At 38.2% G+C, this 10,595-nt stretch overlaps 1 long non-coding RNA gene across 1 annotated transcript; it reads left to right on the plus strand.

Moving 5' to 3' along the window:
* Window positions 1-20: 20 nt before the first annotated feature.
* On the plus strand, window positions 21-4,502 carry LOC113949054. The gene is made up of 3 exons (XR_003528323.1): window positions 21-63; window positions 599-697; window positions 4,487-4,502. It is a non-coding gene; the product is annotated as an uncharacterized LOC113949054 (long non-coding RNA).
* The last annotated feature ends 6,093 nt before the right edge of the window (window positions 4,503-10,595 follow it).

The raw sequence follows: 10,595 nt of genomic DNA on the forward strand, positions 1-10,595 counted from the left end.
CCTGTTTAAAGGTGGCTTCATGCTCTGCACTCCACAGGTCTTTCCAGGACTACACTGAACCTGGTAGGTGCAAATTTGTGATTCTCTCAATGGTAACATAAAAGAGAGGATCTGAGAGAAGCCTGCTTTGAAACAGCAACTTTCTGGTCTTTCCTCTCTCTCAGTTTTTGTTAAGAGTTGGTGCCCTCTTCTTTATTTACTTCTAGGGAAATAAAATATGGGTCTGGAGGTACCCAAAATTATCTCAGTTGCTTAATTATTATGTCACATTGTGCATGATGAAGTTTACTGGAATTAAAATTACCACCAATAAACTTTCAAATAGATTGGGTTCTTCAGGTGAGCTTTGGTCCTGAAGGAATTATTCTGGGTGTATATACTTAGCAAAAGTAGTCATTGAACTTAAACTGTGGGAGAAAAAGGATATGAGTAAGACTCCTGAATTGTGCAGTGATACAAATTATAGCATTGGCCTTTTGTGACTCATAAGAAAATGAGCTGTGACTTCAGGATTTAAGAGCTGTGGCTCAATCCCAGAGGGTTAAGTTTTCCCATCGCTGCATATCTTCACATCAAGCCATCTTTAATCTTTTGGTAGAACCTGACAGAAGAGTAAATTGTGCAATTCCATCGTTTCAGAATGAAATGTGCTTAATGATATCTTGACCTATGATCTCTGGGATGGAATTAAAAACAGGTTAATTATTAATTTATGTGCATTTTTTTCTTTGAGAAGTGACAAAAAAAGCCCATTTTAAGTAGCTTGAATTCTTCCCTTTTGGTCATACTGTCAGTGTGAAATGAAAGAAATAATTTGACCAATTGGTTTTCAATTCCTGATCGAAAGTAAAAGTAAATGTGGATTGATTTTGACTTAAAAAGGAAAGTGTAGTATTCAAATACTTACTTAGCTTCTTTGATTTGTTTTTTTTTATGCAAGATTGAATAAATATTATATTTATTTTCATATTTAACATAGAATTTTACAAATTACTATTTTTATTTGCAACTTTACAACTATATTTTGCAGCTTTATTTTTCTACTCACAGTCTGAAAGAGAATCAGACATAATGTAGTTTTCAAACAGGTAAAGCAGGCCTGCTTACAGCTTTCTATTAAGAGGTTATAAAAGTCTATCAAAGCACGAACTCTGCATCCTTTTACAAATATTTCATTTTATTCTCTCCCTGTAGGCCAAACAAGCAAAACAAAATAAAAAGCAGTCATCAAAGTTAAATGTATGTTAATATGAGTCATAAAACTGTCAATCAAGCAGTTCTTGATGATTGAAATAATTGACTTTCCTAAAATGAACATTCACAGACAAGTGGTGGTTACTACTGGCTGTTCAGTTCAATTAAGACCCTAAAGCAGGACACCAAGAGATAAAGTCATTTAAGTTTAATAGATGTTCATCCCTCTCTCACCTCATCATTAGCACAAGATATCAGAGAACCAGGGCAATATCTAATAGACATTTTTTAATCTAAGGTTAGTGTTCTGAAATTTTGAGCAGCTCCTTTCTCCAAGGCCAGAGCTCTAATCAATATAGTGAGCTCAGACCAAACCTGAAACCTGTGCCTGTACCTGTTGCAGATCTAATATGTGATTTTTGTAGGCTTTGATTCCTTCCTCAGAGCCAGGTTTCACCTCTGGTGTTGTTTATCTCCTATTTAATTGAAAAATATGTTGAGGGCAGGAAAATGTAGCCTTGCGTTAACAGTCATTTCCTGAGATCACCACTGTGTCCCAGTGGAAAGACACTCATCCTCCTGAGCCCGGGGCTGTTTGGGTTGGAGTTTTGGCACCCAGAATTATCTAAGATGAACAGATCAAAGGGTAGAAGCTGAGCAGAGAGGTTCTGCTATTGGGCAACTGATGGATGGTTTCGTTCCCCTAGAAAAAAGCAGCCCTTCAGAGAGCAGGGCGGGGAAGGTCATTCCAGTGCAGTGTGAAAATCCGACAGCATTACGGAATGAATGGCCCTTTTACAGTCGGGGGATCTAAAATAAAACTACAGCTGTGCAGCCAGGAACTTCACTGTACAGCAGCAAGAAACACAGGACAATTCAGGGCACTGTTCCACACCAGGCTTAATCCCATCTGACTGTGGACTCTCACACGTGTATCTCTCCTCCAAAAAATTACTTTCCCATCGGATCAGTGAGTCATATATTCGAGCAACACACCGAATGACTCAATCTAATATGAGGAAAGGGTGAGGAACACATCAATACAGTTAAGAGGGGAAAGGAGACAGAATTAAACCATCACTTTTGGCAGCAACGCACAGTTCGGTGAAATTAAGCACAACATGAAACAGAACCTCCAGAGAGCTTGGGTGAATTGGAGATAATTTAGGAAAAAAATAATTTGAAACCTCTTGCTATGAGGAGTAAGTAGTACAGTGTAGTTCTGGGGCATTTCTAGCAAAAGGAGAAACATTAAGTGATTTTTTTTTTGTGAAAAATTAAGTCTCTGGAAAAATAAGAATTTTCCTGTATCAGGCTAGGAATTTTATTTTTCCCAGGGGGATTTTTACAAACACTTGACCTGTTGAAGCAGTTTAGCTCCTATTCCCTATCAGTTTAGGCTGACCCTGGCATACATCTGCAACAGCTGTTTCTGAATTTTGTCACACTGAGTTTACTAATGGTGAATGGTAACTCATTTCGATTGTAAATAGGCTGAAACACCAGCTCATACAATATTTAATGTCCCATCTCCAGTCCTTTTCTTAATTTTCCTCATTCTTTGCTTTTTTTTCTGCAATTCTTGCTCTCTGAAAGACCTTCACTGTTTAATTTTTGTGCCGTCTTTCTTTTTTTTTTCATGCCACTGTAGGGTAGCAAGGTTTTTTATAACTCAGGCCTTTTTCCTGCAGAGGGACAGTGTGATCCTTTGGAGGCTCCCATCCATCTGGTGTCGCACAGACAGCAGCTGACACTGGGGCAGGTTTATAAGTAGAGCACTGAGAGCAATTAGCATTTGAATTAAAGCTACCTGTGGATAACAACAGGTGATTACCCTATTTAACAGCTGTTAAGTGGTGTTATTTGCCAGCTATAGACCACAGACTGAGTGAATTGTATGCATACAAATGGGAGTTACAGTGCATACAAACGAAGGGCGTTAATTAAATAATATTTTTTTAAATTGCAACTATGAAATCTATAGAGGTCAGCTCAAAACAAGCAACCGGTAGCAAAAGAAAGGCTTTAAAAAGTGTTCTAGAACGCAGGACAAGAACTTCGTAACGAATAAAAACCTCTGTTTGGACAGTCAGCATTTTGCTCTAGAAGCAGAAAAGCAAAACTTGCTATTACACTGATTCAGTTTCTGGCAAAAAGAGAAAATAGTGAGAAATTAAAGCACATAAGATTATTTTCTCCTTCTGTTTTATCCGCATTTCCAACAAGGCTTAATCAACCTTTGTGTTCTTTGGAAAGTACAACACTATTCCCTCTGTACGTGTCTACTTGCCTTCGTGCATATGTGGGAGAAGCTGCTCCACTAACTCACTCCCTTCTGTGCTGGGGGCGGATGGATGTCTTTTTTGAACATTTGTGTAGCATATGGCTGTGCAACATCCTCTTAAATCCACGTGGGGTCTGTACCACGGTTCTGCTTCGTGTATTGCCGCAGAATATCTGACTGAGTCTGGCTGCACCTCCTCAGTAGACATTTCTCGTTGGTTCTGAAGCTTTTTCTGTGAACCTCTTCTCCAAGGACATGGATTTTCAATGGCCTTGTTTTAAGACCTCCCAGGGCACATGAAGAGAATCTGTCTACCAAGAAAGGCTGATTAAATTTTTGCTTTAAGTGTTTGCTTGCACTCTACAAGCAGAATTGTTTTGTTGGTGACGATTGGTCTCATTGCTACTCCAAGAACTGAGTTTTGTGTAAGTGCAACTGTCACAAATTACAAGATGAACTTAACTTCTTCCCTGTGGCATAATTATCCATTCAGTTAAAAAGCTACTTTGATTTGTGCATGTGTACATCTTCATTGTATTAGTATGAATAGAGATGTCCAATTCATATATATACCAATGTAGGCATTCAGCGCTCACTTCCAGAGTGGTGGAATGCAGGATAAATACTACTAGAGCTTAGAAGGGATCCATGTTTTTTACTAAAGAAACCTGCCCGATTAAAGCATTTGCTGTACTAGGCAACTGAATAGAAATTTAAATACCTGTTAACTGTCTGATGCTGGTGAACTGTATGCTACATCCAGCTGAAAATCATCATGCTGACAACCTTATTTAACTGGAATTTGATGTGGGTCAGAACGGAATCTGTCTGCTATAAGAGGCTCCTAATGACTTCCAGAAGTTTAGGTTAAAGCACCACTCCCCTCAGTCATAGTTACCCTACAGAAGGCTTGTTTACAAATAAGCCCTATGGAATCAAAGCAGTTATTTGAATAATGTTCAATAAGGGTTGGCTATACAAACACCTCCAAGTATGTCTTTTCCATAGGGTTATCCAGGGATCATTATCTCAGAGATGGTGATACTCACCCATTCTTCCCCCCACTGCAGGCCAGAAACAGACTCCGTATTTTTGAGTAGGCTCTCTTTATGCATAAAATATATATTGCTCATCTTTTATTTATTCTTTTGATGTCAAGCAGTAAATGGTGTATTTTTTGTAGGTATCTCCCTGTCACAAGAATCTTGAAAAGTTACAAAAATTTGCTGCCAACCAACCAGCACTTCCTAAAGCCACCAGTCCTAAAATAGTGCCAAATACCACATTGGTACAGGTCACAATTCAGAATGCCCTGAGATTTGCTATTCACCAAGCTTTTAAGTTGCTTTATTTTACAGCTGCAGGATACTTACCACTGCATGCAGCATCCTTGCTATCAGCACCCGGGCATCTTGACTTGTTTCAAGATTTAGTGTGATAAACAGCACTATCATTTTTTCCCTTTCCATCTTATGTTGGGTGATGGGTATCTTGGATGCATAGGAGGTCTTCTGGCGTAGGAAGAGCAGTAGTATAATGAAAAGAGGTGGGTATTCAGCACAGACAGGCCAGCTGAATGAGAGAGAGTGCAAGACATGCTGGTCCCACACCTGAAAGAGAAAAGCCCCAGGAAAGCACTGCCAAAGCCCCAGGCAAGCATTGCTAAAGCAGCTCTTCATGGAGAGCACAAGCATTTGGCAGTGCCTCCCCAGGGCATGGTGAGATCAATTCAATCCATCTTGCCTTTCTGATGCCTTCTTCCTGCTAATCTATATCTGAGATGATTTTTTCACACAATACGAATCCAAATGTCTTATTTAAAGATAACAAGATTAGGTAAAAATACATCTAGCTCTGGATTTTTATTTTTTAAATTAAAAAGGAATAGTTTAAAGTGCAGAGAGGATAACTGTTCTTGAGTGGTGACAGGCTTCAATATCTACTGAATCGGTGCCTGAAGCGAGAATTTCCTGGTTTGGTGCAAACCAAGTTGTTCTCTATCCAGGACAAAAAGTCATTTGTCTCTAAAAACTCATGAGACAAAGGAACCCTCAAATTTACTTTGTTGTATAGAAAAAATATGTTAAATATTCTTTAGGAGTACAGGAGGTCAACACCGTGACTGATCAAAACTCTTAAAAAGATGGTCATTTATGTCAGCCACACATCCACGTAACCTGCAAATGTGCCAAACTGATTCATAAACTTGATTGTTACATAATTATGACACTAAGCTGCGAAGGAAATTATGGTATGTTGTAAATATTTTGATTTGTTCTCTGTTTTTTGTGTTTGTCACATCTATCAAGAGCAAAATATAGAAAATGCAAATGCATATTAACTAACAAATTACTAATATATGAAAGAAATATGGCAATTGCGGTACTTTATTAGAGCCACAAATCTTTTTTATTATTATTATTATTGTGGCTGAAAATCATAATAAATAAAGGATGAAGGAAACTTCATCCAATTAAGGTACTCCATTGTAATACTAGCAGTATTGATAGAATAGCTGTTTAACAACATTTTAATGAGTGTTCAGTTGTCACAGCTTCAGGAGGTGTCACACAGCAGTTTAATACGTTATTTCTTTTTTCAATATTTCTTTAGACAGTGCTTAATATCAGTCATGTTTTTATTCAGTTGTTTCCAATCTTTTACAGAAAAAAAAGAATGCTACAACATAGGTTTTCATTATTTTAAATTTACCATCCCAATCAGTTTGAAAAGTGAGAAAAATAAACCTTATTAAGCCACTGCTTTTTTCACAATCCTTATAATAAATAATTCTTGCAATAAATAAACAAAACTTTATTGGTAAATAACACAGGAAATCCATCAGGCTGAGGAAGATTAAGTGTTCCTTTCAGAATAGAGACACATTCTTCAATGTCCAGATGCCCAGAGGTAATGTTTAATTAACCCACTGAGTTATAAATTCATGCAGACTTTTCTTCATCATTATAATATGCATAATAGAAAATGCTTCAGAAATTATCATCTCTCAGACACCAGCTAATATTAATTTGCCAATCATTTAATCAGAAGATCATTACAAATAGAGATGGTTAAGGGCTCAGGTGATCCTTGAAACTTTTAACTTCATTTACTGCTGCTCTGTTTTATCAGAGAATTGTCAAGCAAATTGTCATCTCATCTAGAATTACAGATTGGTTCTAGACAGACATTAGTGCTCAAGTCACATCTCTACTACAAGTCCTTCCTTCCCCTTCTTTTCTCATGCTGTGTGTGGTGCACTACACTTGCTGTGCTCCAGTGTCCCCAGCAGCGAGATGTTTGCTATGGATGCTCATACCAGACACAGCCATTAGGGCAGATCTGTGCCAAAAGAGCACAACTTCGGGACATAAACCAACTATAAGACAGACATGGCTTGGCCATTCTGTACATTTCTGATATTCAGGTTTACACCAAAGTCATTGCCATCATTTATAATTATCCTTTGGATAGTGTGAGCTAGTCATGTCCACATGATGTGTTCCTGTTGACTCTTATTAAAGTAAGTTTGTATGGGAATGAGGTAGACAGAAAGAGAAGATCTCTCTCATGTCCAGCTATTTCTTTCCTGAACTACTCAGAGTCCACTTTAAATAAAATTTAATCCAAACTGGGCAAAGTGCATTTAGTGTTCCCTTTTGAAACCTTCCAGAATTCCTAAACTATCAGCTCTTGTGGTTCGCTGACTACCTGAATGAAATATTTTCAACTGATTTGGCACATTTTCAGAGTAACAGATGGTTCCATCTTTACTGCACAAACAATAGCTACAGCAACAACAAAATAATCTGTGATTCCGCCTGGAACCTCTTTAAGTATAAGAGAGAGCTCATAGACCATCTTAAATTCCTGATAATTACCTCAAGGAAGAAATATTTCTCTAGAAATTCACATTATAATTTTCTAAGCAAAGTATCACATCCATGGAGCAATTGTCTGAGACTGAGGAGACTGAACTGTTACGGATGAGTTTCTAACAGGACCTCCCCAGCAATACAGCAGCTGTAAGGAGAGAGATTATGAAAATGTGATGCTGAGAAACTTCTTCACCAAGGCTAAAAATAAACTAATATATGTTACAAAGAAAATCATAGGAAAAGAAAATGGGAACTAAGCTCAGAGAGGCACAAATTATGTGATTAGGAACATGCAGCAAAAGCAGGAGACATTTCAAACAGCCAGAAATGGTCCAGATTACTACCCAGTTTCTTTTAGAGAGTGCTTTTAATAGTCTTGGTCAAGGAATATTTCTTATAAAACAGTATACACTGTATTTTTGGAATGGGATTCTCCTGAATTTGCCTTTTAGTTTCTAATATTTCAGAATAGGAAAAGCAATATAATTGACAAAGTAATTTTCTTCTATTATTGAAAAAGACATAATCAGATATACCAGATTAACATTAGGGATAAAGTAAGAAACAGTGCTCATTGTATTGGATACATACTGATTTTCAAGTTTTAAGGGTAATATATAAAAAAAAGTGACATTCATTAAAAAGAAAACCTTACTCTGTACAGACCAGCTGTCAAATATTAATAGGAAACCTGATTTTTTTCTACGCATTTCTATTTTTACTTCCCAAATAAATTCTCCAGAATACTAGTGTATACTGTAGAAGAGCATACAAGACCTATACCAGTGTCAGTTTTCTGTCTTTTGTAGGCAACTCTAATTATTGGGAGTGTGCCATAGAAAAAATATTTGGGGAGCTACTTTAGCTGAGGCAGAGCTTAAACATTTAGCTGCTGTGCCTTTGGCTTTTCAGCTACTCTCAGCCCCTGCTGTCCCTTCTGTTCAGATGGTGAATAGGGTGGGGAGAGGATCCTGCTTAAAATCAGTACGCTGAGGACTTCATCTTCTGGTCATTTTTCAGCTAGATTTGATTCCTGATCCAATTCATTGCATGAATCTGATGATGAGACTGCAGCGTGTAGGGGGAATAACTCCTAATGAGCACAGAGTCCATAATTTAGCTCTGCTACACAGTAAGTGCACATCAGGCTATGGCTGGCATGAACAAATGTGTTTCTCTGCTCCTGAGCCAGGGAGAGACAGGCTCCATGAAGGAAATCTCTGCTGGAGACCCATAGATGTGCATTTGCAGTGACGGGAGGGCTTTGGGGAAGTGGTCTGGATGTCGAGGGTGGCGCTCTGAGGTAGATTAGTTCTACAAGCAGGCTGGCAGGTCAGGCAATTCCTGCAACCTGCAAATAAATGTGGTCTATTCCCTCACTGAGGTACAGCTGGTATTTAACTGAGGGGTTCAAGAGCCCTGAACATCTGTCAGAGAGGGCGAAGAGGTGGAACCCAGCTGTGGCCACAGTTGCTTCTACAGTTCATGGGTTATACTGAATCCTACAAGATTCCCTATGAAAAGCACACTACTTGTATGTTAACATATTGCCCTCAGTCTGTAGCCTGGGCTCCTGCTCAGGGAGGGTTTCGTTTTCTCTTTACACAATGGAAGCAATAACAAGGAGACATGGAAGCAACCTAAGTTTCTAAATAATTATATTTGCTGAGTATTCACAAGGAGCTTGCTGCACTCTCACCAGTGATCTGACTGATTTCTGGCAGCTGCTTTACCCTGATGCATTGAGATCATCGTTGGAGTGCTCACAGGATACTTTTAGGGGTATTTCTTTTTCCTGTGTGATGAAAATTATGGCAACAACTAGCAATCAGCAAACAGCCCATGGCATGACTGCAGAGACAGGTAGTTTTTTGAAATATTTTGTGTGTTGAACAGAGCAGTTTTATTTTGGTTAAGTTCTACTTCTAATATTCCTTACGTTCAAACATTCCTGGGGGAAAAAAAGCTGTTATATAAGAAAAAGGTTCAGGCTGTTCTTAGTGAGATCAATACAGCTCATCTGTTTACGTGATTCTAAGGAGGATACGTTGGGTAAATACTCTGGGGAAAAGTTCTCTCCGTGAATATTGAATGGTAGAACTTTTTTGTAATTAGTCATATACAATTCCTATGTCATGAGGCCTACATTTAAGCTTTAAGAATCTGTTTTTCTGTGGATTACTGAAGAAACACCAAAGATATCACTTGAGCAAAAAGGTTCTTCCAGGACATAAAAAAGGTGATGCAAAATAAAATGTCTTTTTTCCCCCCTTATATATTCAGTGATTGACAGTTCTTAGTTTTTTTATTTTGTATCTTCTATTTTTTGTTATTTTCCTCATGTTTTTAAGTGAGTTTTAACTTTCAATCATTTTGTTGTCCATCAAAATCAGAAAACAGAGAAATCTTACCAAGTGAAAACTTTTGATTTTCAGTGCTGCCTGTTCTGTCATTCTTAGTTCAGTCTTAAATTTAGGATCTCTCAGTGGGAGAAGATAGATCTTTGGTGAAGACTGACTTTATCACAGCTTGACAGCACTTTATTATCTGCCTTAGTTTTATTGGCTTTGATGTTTTGTGTTCATTTAGCTGTAAATTGAAAATAAGTTGAAAATTCAAACCAGGTTGCAGTCAGAGCTCTAGGACAGCTTGTTGTGGAGTGCAGCACATTTTAAATACTTTTTGCCAAATTAATGTCTTTTTTTAAAAAAAAAAGGAACTTTCAACACTTGATCTCAAGTGCTACAATGATGATGGACTTGAGACTGTAAGTGCTTTACTGAGAACACTGGAAAAATACACATGGGAATTCAAACTGAATGGCAAAATGACTCCAAAGTCAATCTGTCTATGGGATTTTGCTGAATCTCTGTGCAATGTGTACCTTTGACTGTGCTCAAGGTTGTGTTCTTTATGCAGAGTTTGCCTCTCCAAGAAGGGAGACAATGAAATACCTTAGAGCCAGGGGCCACCAGCAGAAACTGCTGGGAATCAGCTGTGTAGGCACAAGGGTTTTTAATTTTCATAGAATTATAGTGGTTTGTGTTGGAAGGGATCTTACACATCACTTAGTTCTAAACCCCTGCCAGGGGCAGGGACACCTTCCACTAGCCCAGGTTGCTCTAAGCCTCATCCAACCTGGACTTGAACACTTCCAGGGATGGAGCAGCCACAGCTTCCCTGGGCAACCTGTGCCAGTTACTCACCTCTAATGCTTTGTAGTATAATCCAGTCTCCCT

The sequence above is a fragment of the Corapipo altera genome, unplaced genomic scaffold (genome assembly GCF_003945725.1).
Source record: "Corapipo altera isolate COAL_440 unplaced genomic scaffold, ASM394572v1 113, whole genome shotgun sequence".
NCBI lineage: Eukaryota > Metazoa > Chordata > Aves > Passeriformes > Pipridae > Corapipo > Corapipo altera.